General features: G+C 39.7%; 1 non-coding gene across 1 annotated transcript; it reads left to right on the forward strand.

Moving 5' to 3' along the window:
• Positions 1-23,622: 23,622 nt before the first annotated feature.
• Positions 23,623-23,733, forward strand: MIR548A (microRNA mir-548a). The gene has a single exon (NR_106491.1). It is a non-coding gene; the product is annotated as a microRNA mir-548a (primary transcript).
• Positions 23,734-24,273: the final 540 nt, after the last annotated feature.

Consider the following 24,273-nt stretch of genomic DNA (forward strand, 5'->3'; position numbering starts at 1 on the left):
TGTCCCATCAATACCTAATTTATTGAGAGTTTTTAGCATGAAGGGTTGTTGAATTTTGTCAAAGGCCTTTTCTGCATCTATTGAGATAATCATGTGGTTTTTGTCATTGGTTCTGTTTATATGCTGGATTATGTTTATTGATTTGCGTATGTTGAACCAGCCTTGCATCCCAGGGATGAAGTCCACTTGATCATGGTGGATAAGCTTTTTGATGTGCTGCTGGATTCGGTTTGCCAGTATTTTATTGAGGATTTTTGCATCGATGTTCATCAGGGATATTGGTCTAAAATTCTCTTTTTTTGTTGTGTCTCTGCCAGGCTTTGGTATCAGGATGATGCTGGCCTCATAAAATGAGTTAGGGAGGATTCCCTCTTTTCCTATTGATTGGAATAGTTTCAGAAGGAATGGTACCAGCTCCTCCTTGTACCTCTGGTAGAATTCGGCTGTGAATCCGTCTGGTCCCAGACTTTTTTTGGTTAGTAAGCTATTAATTGTTGCCTCAACTTCAGAGCCTGTTATTGGTCTATTCAGAGATTCAACTTCTTCCTGGTTTAGTCTTGGGAGGGTGTATGTGTCCAGGACTTTATCCATTTCTTCTAGATTTTCTAGTTTATTTGTGTAGAGGTATTTACAGTATTCTCTGATGGTAGTTTGTATTTCTGTGGGATCGGTGGTGATATCCCATTTATCATTTTTTATTGCATCTATTGGATTCTTCTCTCTTTTCTTCTTTATTAGTCTTGCTAGCGGTCTATCAATTTTGTTGATCTTTTAAAAAAAAACAAAAATTAATTCAAGATGGATTAAAGACTTAAATGTTAGACCTAAAACCATGAAAACCCTAGAAGAAAACCTAGGCAATACCATTCAGGACATAGGCATGGGCAAGGACTTCATGGCTAAAACACCAAAAGCAATGGCAACAAAAGCCAAATTTGACAAATGGGATCTAATTAAACAAAAGAGCTTCTGCACAGCAAAAGAAACTACCATCAGAGTGAACAGGCAACCTACAGAATAGGAGAAAATTTTTGCAATCTACTCATCTGACAAATGGCTAATATCCAGAATCTACAAAGAACTCAAACAAATTTACAAGAAAAAGACAAACAACCCCATCGACAAGTGGGTGAAGTGTATGAACAGACACTTCTCAAAAGAATACATTTATGCAGCCAACAGACACATGAAAAAATGCTCATCATCACTGGCCGTCAGAGAAATGCAAGTCAAAACCACAATGAGATACCATCTCACACCAGTTAGAATGGCAATCATTAAAAAGTCAGGAAACAACAGGTGCTGGAGAGGATGTGGAGAAATAGGAACACTTTTACACTGTTGGTGGGACTGTAAACTAGTTCAACCATTGTGGAAGTCAGTGTGGTGATTCCTCAGGGATCTATAACTAGAAATACCATTTGACCCAGCCATCCCATTACTGGGTATATACCCAAAGAAGTATAAATCATGCTGCTATAAAGACACATGCACACGTATGTTTATTGCGGCATTATTCACAATAGCAAAGACTTGGAACCAACCCAAATGTCCATCAGTGATAGACTGGATTAAGAAAATGTGGCACATATACACCATGGAATACTATGCAGCCATAAAAAATGATGAGTTCATGTCCTTTGTAGGGACATGGATGAAGCTGGAAACCATCATTCTCAGCAAACTATCACAAGGGCAAAAAACCAACACCTCATGTTCTCACTCATAGGTGGGAATTAAACAATGACAACACTTGGACACAGGAAGGGGAACATCACACACTGGGGCCTGTTGTGGGGTGGGGGAGGGGGGAGGGATAGCATTAGGAGATATACCTAATGTAAATGACAAGTTAATGGGTGCAGCACACCAACAAGGCACATGTATACATATGTAACAAACCTGCACGTTGTGCACATGTACCCTAAAACTTAAAGTATGATAAAAAAAAATCAACTAAACACAAAAGATAATAATGCAGGAAATGAAGGTTAAAAAAACCGTATAAAGTATGTAGAAAACAAACAGCAAAATGACAGAAGGAAGTGCCCCCTTATCCATCCACCTTAAGGAGGAAGGAAATTTTGACCTATGCTACAACAGGAATGAACCTTTAGGACATTATGCTAAGTGAAATTTTCCAGTCACAAAAAGACAAATACTGTATGAATTAATTAATATGAGGAATTTAGAGTAGTCAAAATCATAGAAACTGAAAGTAGAATGTTGGGGGCCTGTAGGTAAAATGCTGGGGCGGGGGAGAAATGGGGAGTTAATGCTTAAAGGGTTTAGAGTTTCAGTTTTACAAGATAAGAGATCTGAAGATGGATGGTGTTGATGGTTGTACAACAATATGAACATGCTTAATACCGCTGAACTGTACTCTTAAAATGGTTAAGACAATAAATTTGATATATGTATTTTACCACAGTACAAAAACTTGGAAAAAAGCTAATGTATTAACGTATTGTTTAGAGCTTTAACATTTTCCAAGTGCTTTTCTATGTCTGCCCTATGTGAGGGCAGGAACCTTGTCTAGTGTATCTCGGAGATGTATCCACAGTGCCTGCATAGAGCCAGGTGCTGTGATAGACATAAAAATCATTGTTAAATATTGTTGAATGGGCATATTTTCTTATTGAAGCATTATACCTGCTTTATGAGACCATATAGAACACAACTAGTTCTGTGCTCTATAAAGTCATCGCGAATATTGAATTAGTGAATAGTGAATACCGAACCCTTGCTCTTAGGGTAAATACAGAGTGAGGTTTCTTTGAGCCTCTGGTCACAACATTTTCATCAATTAATAAATAACCTTGTGCATTTCTGTTTAAAGATGCCTTACTTAATATATATTGTTGATTCATGAAGATCGAACTCACAGCCAACAGCGCTATAACTCATGCCTGAATGGAGCTTATCTAACACAGGCGTTTTCTCTGTAGGGTACATCACAGCCTTCTTGTGCTTAGAGACGGCAGACAACACTTCAGTGCTATGGTTGGGGGCCATTTTAAACAGCAAAATCACCAAGAAAAAGCACAAAAATGTGAAAAGGTGGCACTAAATAGAACACAAAAAGTGTACCTCTTTTCAGTATCAGGGCTAAAAACAGAAAGCACGATGTCACCTTGTTCTCCCTCAGCTGAGCACATTCATGTCAGATGACTTCGATTTTTTGCCTCTGCATATCTGTGAATGATCATGAAAGCATGGTGAGTATTGATTTTTTTGGGGGGGGGTTATAAATAAAAGGGAGTAAGGGAACTTGCAGATACAGAATCTGTGAATGATGAAGATTTGCTGCATGAATATGTCCTTTTTGCATGTTTAGAAAATCCAGAAAGAAAAGTTTTTCAAGTTCAAAAAGATGTGTCTGAGGTCTTACGAGTAGAACTGAAACCTAAGCCTTCTGACTTCTGGGTCAACATCTATGCCAATATCCAATGTTGCCTTCTTAAGAAGTGGAGGGGGGCGTAGGTCAAACTCATGATCATACAGATAACACCTATTTTTGAACAGTAGGTAGTATCTGTGCTTAAAGTTATCAAGTTCTATAATTTGAAATTACATTGATATTCCTACAAGTTATCTATTTTGTAACTTATGTTACTCATTTGTAACAAAAACATACATAGTCACTGAATCCTACTATGCCTGTAAAAGGAAAAGTAATTGGGGCTTATTTGTCTCAGATGTGCATTGCAGGGGTGCAATGGGAACATCATGACTCACTGCCTTGTTTGTGGTGGATAGCCAGCCAGTGCTTGTTATATACAAGATTCCAGTAGTAGGAGGAGGCTGGAGAAAAGATAAAGAGGAGATGGGCAACTGCCTTCAAAAATATCTTGGGGTTATTCTGTGTTGTTTTGGTGCTTTCATCTTCTATAGAGGCCAGCTAAGTCAGGGTGCTCAGCTCTAAGTACAAAACCCAAATTGGTTAGATTAAGTACTTAATTTTATTTTCTTTTTCATTTTTTCCAGCTTTATTGAGGTATGATTAACAAATAAGAGTTTTATATATTTGTGGTGTACAACATGATGTTTTGATACATGCATATATTGTGAAATGACTACTGTGATCAAGCTCATTAATATATCCATCATCTCACATAGTTACCCTTTTTGGTGTGTATGTGGTGAGAACATTTAAGATCTACTTTCTTAGCAAATTACAAGTATACCATACAGTCTTATTAATGATAGTCACTGTGGATGATTTTAGTTTTGGATCCATAACACCAAGATGGCAAAACACAGCTGTGTATTCTAATGTTGGGAATGAGAAGGCAATAACTATTCCTTGTGGAATATTAATTTTATGACACTCCACATATTTTCCAAAAACACTTTCCAAATTGTATTCTGTAGGACATTAGTATTCCATGAGATCTTAAAAGATACACTATAAAAAAACAAAAAGTTGTTTAAGGTGAAGAGAGTTTGGTAAACATTGGGTTAAGCAGTTTTTTTTATTTTTTATATTTTTTTATTATACTTTAAGTTCTAGGGTACATGTGCACAACGTGCAGGTTTGTTACATATGTATACATGTGCCATGTTGGTGTGCTGCACCCATTAACTCGTCATTTACATTAGGTATATCTCCTAATACTATCCCTCCCCCCTCCCCCCACCCCACAACAGGCCCCGGTGTGTGATGTTCACCTTCCTGTGTCCAAGTGTTCTCATTGTTCAACTCCCACCTATGAATGAGAACATGCGGTGTTTGGTTTTTTGCCCTTGTGATAGTTTGCTGAGAATGATGGTTTCCAGCTTAAACAAACAACCCCATCAAAAAGTGGGCAAAGGACATGAACAGACACTTCTCAAAAGAAGACATTTATGCAGCCAACAGACGCATGAAAAAATGCTCATCATCACTGGGCATCAGAGAAATGCAAATCAAAACCACAATGAGATACCATCTCACACCAGTTAGAATGGCCATCATTAAAAAGTCAGGAAACAACAGGTGCTGGAGAGGATGTGGAGAAATAGGAACACTTTTACACTGTTGGTGGGACTGTAAACTAGTTTAACCATTGTGGAAGACAGTGTCACGATTCCTCAGGGATCTAGAACTAGAAATACCATTTGACCCAGCCATCCTACTACTGGGTATGTACCCAAAGGAGTATAAGTCATGCTGCTATAAAGACACATGCACACGTATGTTTATTGCAGCACTATTCACAATAGCAAAGGCTTGGAACCAACCCAAATGTCCAACGATAGACTGGATTAAGAAAATGTAGCAGTTTTCTTTAATGCAGGTTTCTTGGAACCGCTAGTAAGCTTGTATGTGTATTCACTCTCTCAGAGCATGTAATTGTGGGACACCCAGAAATATCTCTTGTTCTGTAGATCGCCGTTTGGACAATGCTGTTGTGCAGTATTGTATACAAAATTCCAGGGAAAGTGAGAGAAGAGAGAGTTAAAATTTTCATTCTGCTGAGATGGAAAAGTCAAGGGAGATTGAGTTATATTCTCTACCTTACACTACTGGAGAATCTTAGCATGTGAAACTACATCTCTGGCAGCAGTTCTCTTTATGGAGAGACAATGTCTGTCTGCCTCATGCAGTATATAGTGGGCAAATCCAGTGAATCTCTTTCCTGAACCTAGAGGGTACTGTGGAGGTTGCAGGAAAGATTTCCTCTACAACCAAGAGTCAAGCCAGGGCTCTTAGAAGTGTGGGGCTTGTAGTGGGTTGAATGGTGGTCTCCCTCCACCCCAAATTATATGTCTAACCAGAACCTGTGAATGCAACCTTATTTGAAAATAGGGTCTTTGCAGATGCATTTAAGTTAAGGATCTGAGATGAGACCATCTTGATCTTGAAATCAAGAAGAGGAAAACAGTGTTCTACGTGCCAATCTTCTAGTGTAAGAAAGAGTTTATCTAGATGGACACTAAATCTAAGGATAGACATCTTTATAAAAGAAAAGGCAGAGGGAGGTTTGAGACAGAGAGAAGAGTGTGTGAAGATAGAAGTAGAGATAGAAATTGTGCAGCTACAGACCAAGGAGCTCCTGGAACCACCAGAAGGTGGAAGAGGCAAGGAATGGATTCTCCTCTAGAGCCTTTAGAGGGAGCACGGTCCTGGCACGGTGGAAGAATTGACGGAAAGGTGAACATGGACTGTCTGGAGAGCAAGGCCACCATGGAGGTGGGAAGGATGCTCTACTGCATGGTAAAGGGTTAGAATAGGGCACCTCTGGGAGAGTACTCCAGCAAGAAAATAAAATACATTTCCCTTGCCTTGGATAAATCAGCTGGGGGACTTGGGGACAAGTTCAGAGTGAAGTCAGCAGGAAGCAAGCGTAGTCTCTGACTGCTGCTGAGTCCCACATCTTTCAGGACAGTGGAGCACTCCCGGGACACTGCAGTGTGAATTTCAGGAAAATGCACCCTAGTAAAAAGACATTCCACATATGCAGCCATTGCAAATGAAACAGAAAAAAGTTGCTAACAAAAAAATGTGTTACTGTTTCTACCTTCTAGGAGAATGGCATAATATATTATTTCCAAGGTAATGACTCTATTGCTTTCAAATAGCCCTGATGGGACTTTTGATTGAGAAAAACAAAACTTCCTAGGCATATTGAGGATGAGTCAGGATGAGACAGATATAATGTGTTACTGCTCTCATAATAGAGTAAAATAGATAGAGGCGGCTAAGGTCTGTGAATGGAAAGGGAAGGGAGGTGTGAGGAGGATGGAGTAAGAGTGAGAGGTCCTAAGAACATGGAGGGAGGCTGTGTGTGATCGATGGAGAAATATGGTCCTGAGAGATTTCTTGTAGTCAAGAATGGCCAATACATGTCTACCTTTAACTGGTATTGGAAGGAAGTAGTTTCCTGCTCTGTGCTCTAAATACTCTCTATTACCCTCAAGATGTCAGCAAAATGTGATACATAGCAATCTTGTGTTAGAGATGCTTTAGGAATTGCAGAAAAACCATGCTATCAAGTGGTAGGGAAGTGAGTGGCAAGAGGATGTCTGTCACAGAAACTAGGGATAGAGGGGCTGGCAATGGAAGAGATGCAGGTGGAGTGGACTGATTCAGGGGAGGCAGAGGCAAACCTGAGGAAGGTGCTAGGCCTCTTGCCATGTGTGGCCTGGGAGCTTTATCTAGATATTAAAAAGAGGGTTCATCACAGAAGAATGGGGGGGTCATTCAGACTGAGGGTATCTGGGCTTCTGAGTAAAGTCAGATGTGCTCAGGACTGGGGTGTGGGTGGGTAGAATTTGGGTGTGCTTAATTGAGGCGGATTTGTGAGCTTATACAAACCACTGAGTTCATTGCTATAAGTGTTGAATTTAACATAACTCTTTGGTAAAGCACCTGCCCTATATTTAGAATATTCTCACGAGGCTGTGTATGTCTATGCTTGGATGGTAGATATTTAGGATGGGGAAAGTGGAAGGAAACTATGCCAATTAGAAAGTGCCATGAAACCAATGCCTTGTGGAAAACTATGCAAGAAGACTGATCCTGGTGGTGCAGAAATATAATCTCATTTGAACAAGGAACAGAGAGAAATGGAAAGGCAGAATGACAAAGGTATTGGTTCAGTGGGAACCATTGAAGATGACTGCAGGAGGAACAGAAAGTTATAACCTAGTAATATCCCATTCAGTATTGTATCTGAAGTCATTCTGAGAAGAGAAAAGTGATTGGTTTGAATCTACTTGGTAAAACCTAATCAAAGTGATAATTTATGTTATGTGTGTTTAGTCTGCCATATTGCCATACTTGTTATTCTTAGATGTAAAGGTTTTAAATATCCAATAATAGGTAAGGGTGAAATATCATCTAAGACTGAGATTCCATTTCACCCAAGGCTGTCAAATTTGTGTGAGTAGAAGTTAACACAAAATTAAATATTACTGTTTTAGTGATTATAATGATATGCTGAACAAGGGCTACTTTGGGAAAAAAAAGAGCCCGCTTGTATATAGAGTACTTTATTATGTCTTCCCACATGATTAGGTTGATGTCTGGGTTTCCGATTCCTTCTGAGGCCTGAGAGAAGATTAGATCACTCATTCCCAACTGGTCATTTCTCTCTGTAGATGGGAGAATCAGTGCTAATTGATACTTTTTATATTTAATTATACTTAATTACTTCTGTCTGGCTGCCCTGAAACCAAGAAGAGGAAAACAGTATTCTACATGCAAATCTTCTAACATAAACATTTCTTAACCTTATTTGCTTGAAGATTGGTCCAAATATAAAATCTTTAAGATAAAAGCTGTTTAAAGTGGTTTCTTATCTGTATTTTGGTCCTGTCTCTGGAGCCCCCCGTTCTGGAAACCATTTGTGAGATTTCTGTGATAGGGAATTTGCTCATTTTCTACTTCCCTGGCACCCGACTCTTCTGTATTAGGTCTTAATGTATTCATTTCCTAGTCTTTTTGTTAGCTTGCCTAAACTGCATCCATAACCTTTAGGTCCATCTTTCTCCCTTTGAACCATCAGACACAGGTCTTTGGTCACAGTGCTCTTCCCAATGGCTTGAGAATATCACCCCTCTTTCAAAAGGAAAATGCTTTCTGTTTTTTTTTTTTTCTGGATAAAATTCCCTACTTGGTCCCAGTGTACTGTTCCCAGTTTCCTGCTATTCCCCTGTGCCAGTCAAGTTATTTTATTTGTCCTCTCCTGATGTCCTACATTTTACCCATCTGGAACCCACTCTTTTCACTCCTCTCTGTCTCTCTGAATCCTAACACCTCTCAAGGGGCAGATCCCATTCTCCTGCTCTGGATGCCTCCCCTGACCACCCCAAGTCTGATGAGATTTTTGCCTTCTTTAATATCCTGGGAGTTTATTGTCAAGCACATTGATTTGGAAATCTAGAGAGTCACCTAGGGAGTTCAATAGAAAAGAGGCCTTGGCCGGGCAGGTGGGGTGGGGGAGAATTCCAGTAAAAACTCTACTTCTTACACGTATAAAGAGTTCAGGTAAGTTTACTAATCTTCATTGATTCTCCTTTTTTTATTGCTAAAATGGAGACAAACTACTCTGTCTACTCTTCTTGGTTGTCATGAGGATTAATAAATGTCATGTATATGTAAAAGTCTTTGTAATCTGGAAAGGGCTACAGAAGTGTAAATTATGATATCTGCTGTTAGAGATCTCTGTTATTGAACTGACTCACTATCAGAACCTTCCTTTATTATTTAATGCCTCCCATATCTATGTTTAATCAGTATAATCCACTTCATCAGCCAGGGTACAAATATAGTAACACCGCATAATATTTTTCTAATTAATTTCTTAACTTACTCTCTACCTGCTCCTCTACCATGCCTACCATGATTAACAGGAAGTCTGTTCCCTCCCTCTCAGAATTCCCCAATACCCACCTCCTCCAATTATTTAAGAACTAAGGGTTTACTCAGCCCCCAAAGGCAAGTCTTGTTTTTAAAAGAAAGGCAGAGAGAGAGAGGACTAGAAGTTCCAGTGAGTCCACTGTTGAACATTGGTTTCTCCCGGCTTGGTAGATACTTCTGCATTCAGAAATAATCCTCTTGGCTGGGTGCAGTGGCTGATGCCTGTAATCCCAGCACTTTGAAATGCTGAGGCAATAGGATCACTTGAGGAGTTCGGGACCAGTCTGACCAACATGGTGAAACACCATCTCTACTAAAAATACAAAACTTAGCTGAGCGTGGTGGCATGTGCCTGTAATCCCAGATTCTTGGGAGGCTGAGGCAGGAGAATCACTTGAACCAGGAGGTGGAAGGTGTAGTGAGCCCAGATCATGCCATTGCACTCCAGCCTGGGTGATGGAGCAAGACTGTCTCAAACAAACAACAGAAAATAAATAATCCTCTTGCAGGCCCTGATGCCTGTATAGGTGGAAGCCGTGGGTCCCCCAGTATGGCAGCATGGCGTTCTGCCAGTGTCTCTGGCAGCCATGGAGGTGACAACTCAGATCTCCTTCCAGGAGAACATGCTGCAGACAGCAGAGCTGACTGAGGGCCTCTACTATCTCACCTTTAGATGGGGTGGAGATGGGAGTAGGAGGCAGTAACCAGAGTCAGGACATTTCTGCCTAATACAGGTGCTTCTAGCAGGCAACTTCGACTCAGACATTTCCCATGAGCCTGGTAGAGACTTCCTCAGAGCTTCTCTGTGCTCTGGGGCTCTTCCTACCTGACCCACCTTGCTTCCCCCTCTCCTTTTACAGTGTCTGTCCTGCAGCATGGTCTGAAGACTCTCCACATCATCATCATCATCATCTTTTTTTTTTTTTTTTTGAGACGGAGTCTTGCTCTGTCTCCCAGCCTGAGTGCAGTGGCACAATCTTGGCTCACTGCAACCTCCACCTCCCAGGTTCAAGCGATTCTTCTGCCTCAGCGTCCTGAGTAGCTGGCATTACAGGCATGCACCACCACACCTGGCTAGTTTTTGTATTTTTAATACAGACGGGGTTTCACCATGTTGGTCAGGCTGGTCTCGAACTCCTGGCCTCGTGATCTGCCGCCTCAGCCTCCCAAAGTGCTGGGATTACAGGCGTGAGCCACCGCACCTGGCCTCACATCTTCTTTTTTCCCCCCTCCACTTTTGATTCTATACGAACATTTCTTCTGACAAATCTCTTCCATCTCTAATCCTGCCTTGGTATCTATTTTTAGGAAGGTCTGAAATGACACAGAAGGGTCTCCAGCCTTACTCCATACTCACCAGAAAGGGGCTTCATGCCCCTTCTTTCCAGGAAATCTTCTCTCTGGGACTCCCCTTTCTTGTCAACGGACCTTGGGAATGGCTACTCTAGTCGTTCTTCACAGATGTTCCACTGTGAATCTCAGGGAGCTCAGGTTGAGGTTCCCAAAGAATCCTCAGAAGACTTCAGATCTCTTTCTGCAGATTTTCTCGCCCCATCCACAGAGCTGAGCAACATGGGGAGAGACATCTTTTGTGTCTACCTTCAGTACATAGGTCTTGTTACATGCTCTTTCCAGAGAAGGGGGTGCCCATTACCCCAACATTTTAAAATTCAAGGCAGAAGCAGTTTAAATTACTTTTTCTAAAAATGAACAAACAGAAAACAAAAAGCTGCCCCAGGTGACTTGCTATTTCCACCCTTAGACTTAATAGAGGCTCACATGGTTTTAGGCATCCCTTGGTCAGCATCCTTTTCATATATTTTGTCTTCACCGTATTGCACGCTTCTTGAGAACTGCTTTTTGGGTTTCAGATTGCTCGTTTGTAAAACTGAGGGCTAGATTGCATTTAAAGATCCCTTTTAGTTGTGTGATTTCCAAGGAAGATATAATATTAGAGATGGGCTATTAGTGATTTTCTTCCTTTAGATACTGTGTTTATTCTGTTTGATAATCTATCTTACACATAGCGTTTTCTGATTTACTCACATACATTGCATTGTTTGATCCACATACCTGCCTTGTGAAATGGCAGAGTAAATATCTGCTGCCTTTTACATGTCAGAAACTTGAGACTTGTTGAAGTTAAAGGACAAGCCCAAGATCCTGGAGGAGGCTCTGGGTTCGTGCCTGTTGTTGACTAATCCTCTAATCGAAATGCGTGATGATTTTCTTTTCACGTCCTGCCCTATAACTATAAACACAGCACCCTTCATGCAGCACTTTTATATTTCTCTTATTCTCAACCATCTGTATTTGGAGGCAAGGGGCAAGTAAAGATATTACAGATTCAAATGCCTGAAAGAGCCAGGCAGGATAAGATAGTGAAGCAGGGTCAGGCTCCTGCAACAAGAGGGCAGGGGACTAAGGGACAGTCCCTGTTCAGCACTACCTCACTGTTGACACTAAGGAATGCTGGCCCAAGGTTGCCAAATTTTTAGTGCTTCAGGAAAGCTGGAACTATATATATCTTAATATGAAATTTGCATTTTAAGATATCAAAATAATTTTAATTTTTGTTTAATTTTTTATTTTAAAGTCAGGGTTGTGCTGTGTTGCGCAGGCTGGAGTGCAGTGGCATGATTATAGCTCATTGTAGCCTGGATCTCCTGGGCTCAAGCGACCCTCCTGCCTCAACCTCCTGAGCAGCTAGGACCACAGGCATGCATCACCACATCTGACTAATTTTTCTACCTTTTGCAAAGATGAGGTCTTGCTATGTTGCCCAGGATGGTATCAAACTCCTGGCCTCAGGTGATCCTCCCACCTCAGCCTCCCAAAGTATTGGGATTACAGACGTGAGCCACTGTACCTCGACAAAATAATTTTAAAAATATTTTAAACCCTGTGAGTCTCAACACACACACATATATAGATGGTGTTTGTTCCATAGATATCCAACTTAGATACTACTGCTTTGGAAGTATGAACTATGTTTAATTGACTTGGGGGGCTGAGGCAGGAGGATTGCTTGAGTCTAGGAATTTGGGACCAGCCTGGGCAACATAGGTAGACCTTGTCTCTACAAAATATAAATTAGCCAGGCATGGTGGTGTGTGCCATGGTCCCAGCTACCCTGGAAGCTAAGCTGGGAGGATTGCTTGAGCCTAGGTGGTTGAGGCTGCAGTGGGGCAAGATTGCACCATTACACTCCAGCCAGGGTGACAGAGAAAGACCCTGTCTCAAAATCAATAAACAAAAACAAACAAAAAAACTAACTTGGCAAGTTTCCCTCCAAAAAATCCTATGAAATGATTTGATGTATTTTGCTACTTTTATTAAAAGTTTGATATAAATAGTAACAAATAAGAATAGCTACCGATTGTTGGATGCCTGCTATGTTCCGGGGGGTATGCTTGATGTTTGACACACATCATTCAGAATTCTTCTAGTGACCTTCTGAGATATCTATTATTATCCTTATTTTACAGACAAGGAAGCTGAGGCCCAGAGCTGACCTAATTTGTTAGGGGTACATAGTCAGTAAACCCAGATTTCTGGCTTTTTATTTAGTGTGTTCTTGCTTTTTATTTATTACATCATATTTCCAATATCCTCAGAGAAGACAGAAGGAGTGAAATGAAACGTGTGGTAATTTCCCTATTTTGAAACAAATCAAAGTGGTTTCTATATGGACAACTTAAAAGACAGAGTCTTCTTTTCTGAAATGGAAGAGATGTCCTTATCTTTGGGAAAGGCAGAGGAAGGGGAAAGAAAAACAGATATCTCACAATGTGATGTGCTCTTCTTTTCTTTCCAAAACTCTAAGCTAGGAATAGACAAGGCCCCCAATCAGCTAGTGTCTGTTGGACTGTTGCATTCAGACTGTCTGTCTGCTTTGACCATAATGTTCTGTGAGATGTCCACTGGCTTACTCTTGCTATCTTTTCCTTCTATTTCCAGAAAGCAAACCTCAGAAGAAAAAAAAAAAGATCTCTGCTTAGGGTCTGAAGTCAAGTCCAAATATAACAGGATCCCAATAACTTCCCCCACCCGCTAGGGTTTAAAACCACATTCCCTCTGCCCAGATGGCTGCTGCAGAAAGACGCAGCATTCACCCACTGCTTCCTCCTTTTGTTGGCTGCCCCCTGATTACAGCTAATGACTCCCAGCTGTACTGCCTCCAAAGACTTGGGAAAGATGAATCTTTAAAAAATAATCTAATAACTAGACTCCTCCAGGGATGGGCGGGGTTGATGCCAATCCCATTGGAACACTGCCTCATTCAGAATCTAGCTGGGTGGTGTGGTGTGTGCCTTGGAAAGGGAGGAGAGTTGCTATGTGCATTCTGAAGACCTCTTGATGTTCCCTGTAAGAATCTCATTGACTCTATTTTCTCACCTTAGTTGAAAAAAAAATCTGCGAATACTTAGAAAAAAATATAATGTGTGTAACACAGACTTTGGCTCCTATACAGAGAATCTGACGAAATGTCTTTTAGAGCTATGACTATCCAAACTGGGTGTACTTTAGGATCAGTATCATGGAGAATTTTTCAACATGGTTGTATCACACAAAAAAGTAGATATCTACGAAATTTTAAAACTTGGCATTCTGGAGTTTCCATTTGTCTTTGAAATGTCAGGTTCTCTGAAAAGTTGACTTCAAATACAGGGATCCATCAGAAAGAAAAATCAAAACTCAAATGACATCAGTCATGAAAACTATCTGGAATAGATTGGTAGAGATTGATAGGTCTTTTCTTCTTTCTTCTACTTCCCCTCTTCCTCTTTTTCTTCCTCCTCCTCCTCTTCTTTGTTCTTTTCTTCCTCTTTTTTCCTCTTTCTCTTTCCTCCTTTTCTTTCTTTTTTTTTTTCAACAACAAAAATAGCAACCTGAAATGCTGGGTGAGAAAGGCAGGGAATGAAATTTTACCAACTTGAAATTTGATAGTTTTTCTCAAACCATTTTTCTAGAAGTGTTTGATGCAGTTGTCCCCTAAAACTGCAGATATAATTTATTCCATATGTCCATATTGAACATCTCTGGTGAACTAAGCCAGGTGCTGAGGTTAGATACATAAATAACTCATTGGTTTCTTCATGTTCTTTCAGAGTACTGATTGAATAAATCACATTCTTGAGCAACTTATGACTCTGTTGTCTAGTTCTGTAATGATTTCTTTGTGGAACACCTTATCTTCCTGGAAGGTAATGTCTAAAAAGAGAGTGAGCTTTGGAGTCAGCGCTAAGCTTGAATTGTGACACTGCCCCTTACTGAAACTTTCTTTCCTTTTTTTTTTTTTTTTTTGAGATGGAGTTTTTAATTCTTGTCACCCAGATTGGAGTACAGTGGCACAATCTTGGCTCACTGCAACCTCCATCTGCCAGGTTCAAGCGATTCTCCTGCTTCAGCCTCCCAAGTAGCTGGGATTACAGGCATGCACCACCACACCCAGCTAATTTTTGTACTTTTAGTAAAGATGGGGTTTCATCATGTTGTCCAGGCTGGTCTCAAACTTCTCAGGTTATCGACCCTTTTCCGCCTCCCAAAGTGCTGGGATTATAGATGTGAGCCACTGCTTCCGGCCCCTTACTGAAACTTTCTGAGCTTTACTTTCATCATCTGTAAAATGGAACTTGGAAGATTGCTGTGAGGAATAGCATTCTGTTGCGGTCCCGGCAGGCTGTTTAAGTGCATCCTATAGACCTCCTTTTAAAAACCTCCATGTGTTGCTTAATGACGGAGGGTGTGTCCTGAGAAATACATCTTTAGATTATTTTATCATTGTGCAAACATCATAGAGTGTACTTATGCAGACCTGGATCATATAGTCAGTATATAACTAGGCTACATGATACAGCCTTTTGCCCCCAGGCTGCAAACCTGTACAGCAGGTTACTGTACTGAATACTGTAGGCAATGGGAACACAATGGTATTTGTGCATCAAACATACCTAAACACAGAAAAGGTGCAGTAAAAATACAGTATTATAATCTTATGGGACCACTTATGTATACATGGTTCGTTATTGACAAACATCATTACATGGTCCATGACTGTATTTTTATTACGGTCTTCATTATTATACTCCTTATTCATTCTGGATTTTCTACCACAGCCCCAATTTTAGTTAAAATTTTTTTATAGTGGCAATTTGTTACAAATACTATCTAAAATTAATTATTAATAAATAGGTATGTCAAGAGGAAAAGTAAAATTCACCTGATTTGCATCCTGATTTTTGATTCAGAGAATATGGTAGTATTTAGCACAGTTTGTTTTATATTCTATCACAATATAATATGGTATAGTTATTTAATATATTTGTATGCTTATATAACACAGAATACTATAACTCAGATCATGTTCCCTAGTCTATTAGGAAATGCGAGAATATTTCATTGCACTTAAAGATCCCTGTGATCCTCAATGTATTTTACTCAAAGAAGATGCTCAATACATATATGTTAAATTGAATTGAATTTGTGAATTGATTTATCAGCCTATTTCCAGGCAGCAATGGAGCACACAGTTTTTGGGACTCTCTAACCTGAGAATTAATTGCCCCCTGGAAGCTAAGCTTCGTTTTTATCTAAAACATACACGTACTTGAATTAAGACTTTGTGGCAATGAGCTTTCATTCACTTCTTTTTCAAGGGATTTAAATGACAAACACAGCATAAACAACTGTCCTAATTTATCCAGAACTTTTCCAGTTTTAGCATGAAAAGTCCTACTTCTCAGGAACCCCCTCAGTTCCAGACAAATTGGGATATTTTGTCATCTCAGTGTAAAGTGAACTTGCTTTTCTTGAAGATATGCTGAGACTGTCAGGGAAAGTGAAGTACCATGTTAGGATTAATTATCCTGCAACTACAGGGGACAAGGGTTGTTGTTTCTCATTTGTAACTAATATAGACTTTTAAAAAAAAACACCAAGGTGAAGCAGAGTCTTGAGACTTATTATATACATATATAAAAACTTTCTACATATATACACATCTCTCTATATAAAATACACTTTCTTTGACTTATTTTATATATATGTATAAAATATATATCAACATATAAGAATGTTTCTATATTGGGAGGCTGAGGTGGGCAGATCACAAGGTCAGGAGATCGATACCATCCTGGCTAAAATGGTGAAACCCCGTCTCTACTAAAAATACAAAAAATTAGCCAGGCGTGGTGGTGGGCACCTGTGGTCCCAGCTACTCGGGAGGCTGAGGCAGCAGAATCGCTTGAACCGTGAGGCAGAGCTTGCAGTGAGCTGAGATCGCATCACTGCACTCCAGCCTGGGTGACAGAGCAAGACTCTGTCTCAAAAAAAAAAAAAGAATGTTTCTATAAATATAAGTGTATTAATAGAGACATCTATACTTATATATTATAAATTTATTTAAGTATATATTTATATATGTATAATTATATGTATAAAATCATTCAAAGGAAGTTTTTATAGTGCTGTCAACTGGCCTAGGGAAAAGAGATAGGGGAATGTGGAATTTCATTATAAAGTGTTTACAGTTTTAACCTTAATTTAATTTAATTTAATTTTTTACTTATTTTTAAAATTTTTGTTTTATCTTAATCTTCACAGTAATCATGAGAGATAGATACCATTAAATTATTTTAAAGACAGGAATTAGGGTTTTAAAAGCTGTGGCTTGGAAGGCATAAGTCCTTTCCAAGGATCAATACCTTTGGAGGATTTTCCATTATTTTCATATTATATAAGTGATTAGAAGCCTACAAATTTGAAAACTTGGTCTTCCAGAATTTCTATTTCAGCTTTGAAATGTCAGATGTTTTGAAAGGTTGGTTTCTAACACTTGACAGATTCAGCGTTCTGCTCTGTTCTAGAATACACTTGAGCATGCGTAGTGTAGGCTAATGCACAGGGTCAGCTGAAGAGGCCTGCTGCTTCTTTACAGTTACTACCAAGGCTAAACCCTTAGAATGCTGAGAAAATCATCAGCCTGATTCAAGGGAGGGCTCTCCTGGGAATGAGTTCAATGAAAGCAAAAGAGAACTTACTATGAGAAATTTATTTAAGATTCTGACTTCAATGGAATCTCTTCTTTCTAAATGTGTTATAAAATCCAGAGAAAAATGTTGCATAGTATTATGAATGGCTACTATTTTTGCCAGCTTACTAAAGGGACAGATACAGAACTCAGCAATTCCTTTACATGAGTAGCTTCCTGCCTCCCTTTCTCCCTCCCTCTCTCTCTTCCCTCCCCGATTCCTGCTTTCCCCACTTCCCCATTCCCTCCCTTCCTCCCTTTCTTCCTTTCTCTTTTCCTCCTTCTCTCCCTTCCTTCTTTCCTTTCTCCCTTTCTTCCTTCCTCCTTTTCTTCCTCCATCCTCCCTCCCTTTTTTCATTTCTGTCTTCCTCTCTCCCTCCCTCTCTTTCTTCCTTCTTTCCTTTCTTCCTTTTTCCCTTCCTCCCTTTCTTCCTCCTTCCCTTCTTCCTTTTCCTTCCTTCCTCCCTCCCTCTCTCCCTCCCTTCCTTCTTCCCTCTATCCCTTTCCTCCTTTCCCCCTTCCCTTCCCCTTCTCCTTCCTTCCTTCCTTCCTTCCTCCCTCCTTCTTCTTCCTTCCTTCCCTCCGTTTTTTCATTTCTTTTTCTTCCTCCTTCCCTCCCTCTCTTCCTTTCTTGTTTCCTTTCTTCCTTCTTCCCTTCTTCCCTTTCTTCCTCCCTCCCTTCTTCCTTTTATTCCTCCCTCCCTTCCTTCCTTCCTTCCCTCCTTCCCTCCCTCCCTCCCTCTCTTCCTTTCCTCCTTCTTCCCTCCCTCCCTATCTTCCTTCCTTCCTCATCCCCTACTCCCTTGCTCCTTCCAGCCCCTTCTTTCTTCCTTTTTTTGTTTGTTATTTGGGAGGGTTGTGTGCCTCACATACCCCTTCTGTAATTAAAATCTACTCCCTAATTTTAGGGGGTGTGGGCATGTGATCTAGATTAGGCCAGTCAGATTCTTCAAACAGGAATTTGAATAATGACATCAGGGACAAAAAGCAACCAGTGCTGGGTCATGGGTGGCAGGGCCGTGGGTGGGTGGTTTATGGAAGAGCTTCTATGCTGACCTTTGGAGCTGCCCATGTTTTTTGCCCTTCCTAAGTTCTAGTGGTCACATCGTCCATAATTTGGTGAGATATCTCAGTATCTTTCCACTACATTAATTGCTTTGCTTACCATTAGTCAGAGTTAGTTTATGTTGCTTAAACCAACTCAAATAACCTAAACTGACTAGACATGCATTATCTATCTTAGCCTCTGCACTAATCCTACATAGTAGGCATTATTTTTCACATTTTACAGATGAGAAACTGAAGCTTTGTGAGGTTAAGTAATAACTGTATGATCTTAATATGGTTAAGATCATATAGTTAGAAAGAGGCAGAGCTGGTTGGTGGTCATGTTCAACTTAACCTGATGCCTCAAAGCAATATTGCATCTACTATGCTTTAATGGCTTAAAATGGAAAGAAAATGAACAGCTGGAAAAAACATTCACAATATTTGAGACAATTAACAAAGTTTAATAGCCATAAGATATAAACAGCGTTTAGGAATCAATAATAAAAAATTTAGCATGCTAATGGCAAAAATGGGCAAAGGACATGAATATCTATTTTCAAATAATAACCAATAATTTCTCATACATATGAAAAATGTTTAACCTCACCAATAATACAAAAAAGCAAATTAAAACAATTGCATATCATTTTCAACTATCTTATTCATTAAAAAATTGTAAAACCAAGTTTTCACAAAAATTTAGTGAAAACTTTTATTATATAGGTCAAAGTAGAAAATGGTGCAAACTTTTAGAGGGAAAAATTTGTTCAAATACATTTAGAGTCCCAAATTTGTTCAAAGCCTTTGATTTAGACATTTATTCTAAGAAAATAAGAATATACTGAAAGATTTATGTATAAGGGCACTTATGTTATTCATAATAGCAAAAGTTGGAAGTAAACTAAATGTCTAGTGATACAGAAATGAGAATAATTTGGAAAAGCTTATGATATGATGTTAAATTTTTTAAAAAGCCAATATTTCACTTTCACCTTCCTCCTCCTCCTTTCCTTCCAGCCTCTGGTAACCACCATTCTACTCCCTACTTCTCTGAGTCAGCATTTTTAGATTCCACATACAAGTAAGATCATGCAGTGTTTGTCTTTCTGTGCTGGCTTATTTCACTTAACGTAATGTCCTCCAGGTTCATTCATGTTATTGCAAATGATAGAATGTCCTTCTTTTTAAAGGCTGAATAGGATTTCATTGTATATATACCATATTTTTTTTTTTTTTTTTTTGAGACGGAGTCTCACGCTGTCACCCAGGCCAGAGTGCAGTGGTGCAATCTGGGCTCATTGCAACCTCAGCCTCCCAGGTTCAAGTGATTCTCCTGCCTCAGTCTCCCACCCCGCTCAGCTGATTTTTTATATTTTTAGTAGAGACAGCGTTTCGCCATGTTGTCCAGGCTGGTTTCAGACTCCTGACCTCAGGTGATCCGCCTGCCTCAGCCTCCCAAAGTGCTAGGATTACAGGCATGAGCTACTGTGCCCACCCCCATTGTATATATGCCACATTTTATTTATCCATTCATCTGCTGATGGACTGTTAGGTTGCAGTGTCCATAGTGTTTAGTTAGAATGGGGAGAAAGTACATGAGAGAAAATCTGGAGATATTTGAACATGGTTGAATCTAATAGAAAAGAAGTTGACCATACAAGAAGACACACTCAATCAACAAAGTCCTTGACCAAACCAGAGGATGGAATCTGGAATGCCAGTGAAAGAAATGTTGATGTAGGTAGGGATGAAAGGCAGGTATAAGTGGTTTTTTGGGAAGCTGAAGGAGTTACTGTCTGATAGTTTCTACTTCTCCAAGAGGTCATCTGCTAGATGATAGAGGAAAGACTGATGGTAGTGGGATGTTGGGAATACTTGAGAATCTGTGAAATTGAAGTGGAGAATGGGAAAATTTGGTGATAGGGATAATAATGTTTTGGGGCAAATTTCAGGGGCCAGGTGAAGTTATTAACCATAAATTTATGGTGATTCCAGTCAGCCTGGTTGGGCAAATTCCTCTGGTAATACTTAGCAACTTGTGAGACATTCATTGAGATGTAGGATATTGAATTCATATAGGTTTGGGATTTTGTTAGGCAGGTGCAGCTAGAAGATAGTGGAGCAAGAAAGTTCCTGAAGATGAGCAAGAGAGTGGTTGATATTATTAACCACCGAATTGTAGATAAAAAAGGAAGAAAATGAAGCCTAGAAGGTGTGGAAAAGAGAAAGTAAAGTGGGAAGTGCTCCAGAGGTTTCTATAGGACTGATGACATGTGTGTTGAGAATAACTTAGGGCATAGGTGGAACAGTGGTGGTTTGTGGTCAAAGCTGCCTTATGCTTATATTAATAAGTAGCTTCAGAGATGGTGCAGTTCAACAGTTCTGAGTGATGTCAAGTATGGGAGGGTGGCTGGGTGCAGTGGCTCATGACTGTAATCCAAGCTACTCTGGGGCTGAGGAGGGAGGACCACTTGAACCCAGGAGGTCCAGGCTGCAGATCACACCACTGTACTCCAGTCTGAGTGACAGAGCCAGACCCCATCTCTTAAAAAAATTTGGGAGGGTTCTATAGACTGAATGTTTGTGTTCCCCCAAAATTTATATTTTGAAATCTTAACCCCCAATATGATGGTATTAGGTGGAGGAATTTTTGGTAGGTAATTAGGTCATGAGGGTGGAGCCCTCATGAGTGGGATTAATGCCCTTATAAGAGATGCCAAGCTAGGTGCAGTGGCTGACACCTGTCATTCCAGCACTTTGGGAGGCCAAGGTGGGAGAATTGCTTGAAACCAGGAATTTGAGACAAGCCTGGGCAACATAGTGAGACCCCATCTCCACACACACACACACACACACACACACACACTTAGCCAGATGCAGTGGATTGAGCCTGTAGTCCCAGCTACTCAGGAGCTAAGGTGGGAGGGTCACCTGAGCCTGGGAGGTTGAGTCTTTAGTGACCTATGACCATGCCACTACAGTACAGCCTGGGTGACAAAGTGAAACTCTGACTCTAGGAAAAATAAAAAAATAAAAAAAATAAAAAAAAAAGAAAAAGAAAGATACCCTGGAGAATCCTTTGCTTCTTCTGACATGTGGGGAACACAGTGAGAACATTGTGAACAAAAGCAGGCTCTCACTAGACATCAAACCTGCTGGTGATTTGATCCCAGACTCCCAACCTCCAAAACTGTGAGAAATATTTTTTTCTTATTTATAGTCCATGCAGATTATAGTATTTTGTTATGGCAGCCAAAATGGACTGAGACAGAGGAGGTAGCCAAAGTGAAGTGGAAGAGGAAGTTTCTGAAGCCATGAAGTGAGACTGGCTATGAAGATAATAAAGTCACTTAGAATTTAGGATGAAGAGAAAAACTGCAAGCCAGTTACCAAAGAAGTCAATGAATACAGCCAATATAGTGAAAAAAATGTTGAAATTTGAGTCTGGAGTTCTGGACTATAAATTCTCCAATCACATTCAGTACTGCCTTGATCTTCCTATATTTACCACCTTGAATTATATGATAATAATTTTTAGAGTTTCTCCTTTAACTGATTATAAGCTCCTTTGGGTTCAAAGGTGGTGCCTTGTTTATTGTGTATAACTCAGATTACTTGATGCCAGATGTGCAATACATTTTATCTTGGTTAGATGAATAGAAGAAAATTAAACAAATAGGTGCCGTTTTGGAGGATAGAGAGGACATTCCTATTTCCCTGATTGCAGTTTTAGACTGTGACAGACCTCGTTCTCCTCCTCTCCTTAATTCCAGTGTAATCGGTTAGGCACATATGTTTAAAAAACTAGAACATTTGCAGACTTTGATGAAATTGAATAAAAGAAAAAAAGGCCTTCCTCTTATTTACCTTTGATTCCTTGCTTCTCATTTGCTCTGCCACCTCTCAGCATTGTAACTCAGAGTTTCTTAGTATCAAGTATAAAGCTGTCAAACAGAATTTAGGGCGACTCAGATTTTAAAAGTCTCATCTTGGATTCAGTGTTCATTCCCCTCAAAAGCCAAGAGGTGGCTAAGAGAGAACAAAATCAATAAAGAGAAACATTAAAGTCTGCTTCATCTGAATTTTGTTTTACCATGCATCCATCTTCAAAGTTTGTCCATGTGATGATTAAGCTTTTTAAGGACAAAAATTGTTTTTCCATAGGTCTGATTGGTCATTTCCTTAGCATCTTTGCTCATTTAACAAAAGCGATATTAATGCTCTGTACTTAAGAAAATTGTGAAATGGAGAATGACACAGACACAGACACACACACACACACACACACACATCAATCATATGAGGTCTTATAACATTTGTAAATACGAGTTCTCTTCCTTAAATTTGAATGCTAGAGACAACAAGAAAGATGAAGATGGAGTAAACTGAGTGAAGGAAAGGCAACACATTGTGGCCTAAAGATACAACCAGGGCTTGATTTCTATTGGATGAATTGTGTTCGTACTTGACATAGTCTCATACTCCTTTTTGGGATAAAAGAGTAAGTTGGCTTTGACAACCGTCACCACATTGGTCTCTGAGGATGACCTTTCTAGACAGGGGAATGTGCCTCTCTTTCTTTGCTATTCATGTGTGTACCTCCTGAAGCTGCATGTTCTATTGAAGAGGATAGCCTTTAATTCAATGTTTAGTTCAGTCCATACAAATAGCTCAACACACCAGTCAATATTTCTCATACCTTCCTCTATCTACTGGTACCTCTGCCCTCCCTTCTCCCAGGTTTTCAGGATTCCTTTGTAAACCTTTGGCTGCCCAAATTCCAGTGTTTGGATGCTTCATGAAGTCTTTCTCTTCTCCAGCATGATCCATGCTTTGCATGTAATTATCTCTTTCCCTTCCAAGCCTTCCCTTAAAATTTCCCTTTTCTTGTGATCAATGAATTGATATATGTTAAGTACTTGCTCTGGATTATCATTTTGGCTCCAATGCTTAAAGAACTTATTCTTTTGAGTCAGAGTTTACTTGCATAAACAATCACAAAAAAGCAGTTGTGGGTCAAATTACCTCACCCATAGAAGTAATTTTTTACAGAAAAAAGAAGTCAATATGGGCTAGTGCAGTTAAGAGAAAGTTTAATGGAATCCAAATGCACCAGTATCTGGAGATAAAGGGTTAATGTTTTATTTCCCTACTGAATAAGTTATTGGAATAGTTAGAACTTAGTGAAATTAATATTTATGCACTGCAGGGAGGTATTAAGTTGGTTCAAAAGTAATTGTGGTTTTTGCCATTAAAAGTAACGACAAAACTGGCAATTACTTTTGCACCAAACTTGATATTTTTGATCATAGCTACATATGCCCTTCAAATATCGCTTAGCTTCCTAAATGGTGCAATTTCCTTCTGTAAGCTGAAGTGCTACAACCCTCAATCTCTTCCGATTTATGGGGGCACTATGCAGAAGCTAAGAGCTAACATGAACACTGGGGTCTGTATGAGGGTTGACTGAGATGAAGATGATTCTGACGATGCCATCCTGACCTGAGTCTTTGGATGCCTTGTGTCTGTAATTTGGGAAGGGGCTATGGGCTAACGCTTTCAAATGCTTGAAGCTTCTCTGATTTTAGTAGTTTTTCAGTGACATGAAGAAACAGACTTTCTTTCTACAAACCATTTTCCAAGAATTAGACCGGATACTTCTGTTCCCTCTGGCAGACCAGTTATCCTGCCACTCTCTCTCTCTCTGTGTTTTTTAACTTAAATTTGATTTTTGAAGGATTTAATCTCATTCCCTATCACAACATTATTTTTCATAACAGCAGGAAGAAATTTGATAAACCATTCTAGTTTCTTACATTTGTGAATTTAATTCCCACTTCGTCAA

This window comes from Gorilla gorilla, chromosome 5 (assembly GCF_029281585.2).
Source record: "Gorilla gorilla gorilla isolate KB3781 chromosome 5, NHGRI_mGorGor1-v2.1_pri, whole genome shotgun sequence".
Lineage (NCBI taxonomy): Eukaryota > Metazoa > Chordata > Mammalia > Primates > Hominidae > Gorilla > Gorilla gorilla.